The sequence below is a fragment of the Vulpes vulpes genome, chromosome 12, assembly GCF_048418805.1.
Source record: "Vulpes vulpes isolate BD-2025 chromosome 12, VulVul3, whole genome shotgun sequence".
Taxonomy (NCBI): domain Eukaryota; kingdom Metazoa; phylum Chordata; class Mammalia; order Carnivora; family Canidae; genus Vulpes; species Vulpes vulpes.
In genome coordinates, this window is record NC_132791.1 from 53925877 (window position 1) to 53928980 (window position 3104).

The following is a 3104-nucleotide window of genomic DNA, read 5'->3' on the forward strand; positions in this document are numbered from 1 at the left end:
GCCTCGCGCTCCGCCCCGCCCCGCGCCCCGCGCCCCCGCCCCCGCGCCCCCGCCGCCGAGCCCGCTCCCGCTGGGGTGCCTCCCGGCCGCGGGAGGGGACGCTCGGTGCCCGCGCACGCCGCGACCCCCGATGCTCAGCTCCCAGAGCGCAGCCGCGGCGCTGGGCCCGCGGGGGAGAGCGTCGCCCCAGGCCTCGCCCGGGCAGGCGTCTCTCCCGGGCCTTCCAAGCCGGAGTCCCACCGCGTTCAGGCGGCCTCGGGCGGAGCGCGGACCGGCGAGCCCGTGGAGCGCGTGCTCGGGGGAAGCCTCCGTGGGCGCAAGGGTGACCGGAGTGCGACCTCTGCGCGGGCGCGCACTCCGCGGTGGCTGGCACCAGGCGACGGGGCGCTCGTGGCCCACGCGTCCGAGGAGGGCTGCGCTGACTCAGGCACCAACCCGCGCCGCTCGGGAACGCGGAAAGCGTCTTCCGGGCAGCCCCGAGCCTCCCCTTTAGTAAAAGGGGAACATGCCCGGAGCCAGAAGGGATGAGCAAGGTCACACTGCGGTGTCTCAGACACTCAGAGAGAGACTCTGAGATAGACGAAGGGGACGTAGGAGGCAGGGCTACCGGGTGGTCCCACGATCCCGCTGGGGCCCCTGGGGAGGACTTCCACGCAGAGCCTGACCCTTCGTGGCAGCCCGATAATGGCGCTCCTGTCACCACTTGTGGGTTCTGACCCGAATCCCTTCATTCTCCCCGTGCCCGGGGTTCTTCACCGCAGCTGCCAGAGCCTTCTTGGATTGGAAGGCCTCTGGGTTGCAAAAGGCACCGCCCCCACTCGGGGAACAGAGGGAGGGAGGAGGAGAAGGTCCAATTTGGCCAGATCTGGCAGGGAAACCAGAGCAGGGACCACAGACTGCTCAGTGCCCAGGCCTCGGGCCCTCCGCTGTTGTGTGAGCTAGCGGGGTGCTGCAGCCTGAGTCCTGGAGTTCAGGAGGCCATCAGATAACAGGCAGAGGCCTCAGGTGTTTGGAGATCGCATACAAGTGTGTGGACTTCTCCAGGCCCGGGTTAAGAGGCTGAGGGACATTTCTGGTCAGTCTTCTAGCTTGCAGTCTGACCCTTCCTTAGCTGGCTTCTCACTCCCTTGGACCTGTTTCCTTTTCTGTGATAAGACTCTATGTCCTCATCTGCCAGGACAGGGTCTGATTTATACCTGTTAGTCCTGTGAAATTACTATTAGCACACCCCTTTACTTTCAAAAGTATTCTTGAGGCGTCTAGGTGCCTTGATTTTGGCTCGGGTTATGATCTCAAGGTGGTGGGATCCTTATGACACACACATAGGCTTCATGCTTAGTGGGGAGTCTGCTTTGGGATTCTGTCTACTTCTCCCTCTCCCTCTCTCCCTCCCACCCTGCTCAAATAAATCTTAAAAAAATATATATATCCTTTGAACAATATTTTATGTGGTCATTGTCTTACTTAGCTTGAATTTCCATCCTTCCCTTTTCCCCCAATAAAAAAGCAAAGATAAAGATTTATTGGCGATGGTTCATTTTAAGTAGTGATCCCAGGAAAAGGAGTGAGAGGCTAGGAACAGTGAACAGGGGAGAAGGTAAGGCCAGCAAACACTGTGTCATTGAGTAGGTCATTAGTACCAGGGTCAGTGATTATTCTGTGCTGAAATATATTGCATCCTGAAGCCAAAGGAAAAAATTAATAATATCGATCCTACCTTTTCTTAAAATTTTGATATTATTGATCATGGATTTTTATATAGATTTTGGTTTTTAAAAATACTATGCTAAAATATTATTTATTTTGATTATTGAATCTCTTGGTGCCTCCTTAAATTTTCCATCTGACACAAACTTTCACTGCTTTCCTTTGCCTCAGCCTTTGGGTCACCTCATTCCTATGGGTGACTGGGATCCTATTAGGTCGACCCTGCTGGGACCTTGTGTAAAGAGCCATACATAATGGGGAAGTATTTATTTCCTAATTGGTCACCTGCCCTGCACTTCCAGATTGTAGTTGAACAGGCATTGCTCAAGTAAACTGTTTGCCATTTCCCATCAGTATATGTAAATCTATACTTTGAGCCATTTTGTCCTCCATACAAAATAAAGCCCAAGTGCACCGCTTAACGTGGACCCACTGAGAGGATTTCCCTTCACCACTGTCTAAGGCCTCTCCTGAGTGGGGCTGTGTTGCAGTAATCATCCATATTTTGGTCTAGTATCAAGCTAGCCCATCTGTGAGGGCTGATTTTTTCCCCCCTATTATTTGGTTGTAGAGAACCATCCCCATCAGACCATAGGTTTTCTTTCTTTTTTTAATATTTTATTTATTTATTCATGAGAGACACACAGAGAGAGAGGCAGAGACACCGGCAGAGGGAGAAGCAGACTCCATGCAGGGACCCCGATGTGGGCCTTGATCCTGGGACTCCAGGATCATGCCCTGGGCTGAAGGCAGGGGTCAAACCATTGAGCCACACAGGGATCCCCAAGACCATAGGTTTGAGTTGAGAGGAAAGGGCTGGTATAGCTGAGGGAGGTGTCACTGAACTGAGCCCCTTGCTCATAAACTGACATGAGCTCTGTGGACCTGCTCAGGCCTGCCATGACTCTACCATTTCTATTACGTGATGGATTGTTAATGTGCCTGCTTAATCTTACAACTTGAAAATACTCAGCTAATACTGGACATCTCTGGTTGCATAGACCCTTTATCCTTGTGCAGGGGCCATGCTTATCTTCTCCGTATCATTATATTTTTAGTATATGTGCTGCCAAAGCGAGCACTGGTTGCATAGACCCATAGACACTTAGTTTTTACTGTGGCTAAATAGTTGCCGTTTCAAAAGACAAATAGCTCTCTGCTACAGAAGACATGGCTTACTCTGGAACTCTAGAGATCTGTACTAAAATTCTTTTATTACAGCTTATCAGAGACTACCCAGCATTCTTATCACCATGAACACTTCTAGCACTATTGATCTTGCTGGGCTAAATGGCAGAGAACCTTGTACTATAGTTGGGCTGTAGAGCTCACTCTTGCTCTGGGTTTTACTCAAAACTGGGAGCCTTCCAAGGCAGGGAATAAATGGGTCAGAGTAG

The 3104-nt window shown here is 51.9% G+C and overlaps 1 non-coding gene across 1 annotated transcript; it reads right to left on the reverse strand.

Annotated features, from left to right (window-relative positions):
- Nucleotides 1-2681: 2681 nt before the first annotated feature.
- Nucleotides 2682-2789, reverse strand: LOC112917175 (U6 spliceosomal RNA). The gene has a single exon (XR_003234430.2). It is a non-coding gene; the product is annotated as a U6 spliceosomal RNA (small nuclear RNA).
- Nucleotides 2790-3104: the final 315 nt, after the last annotated feature.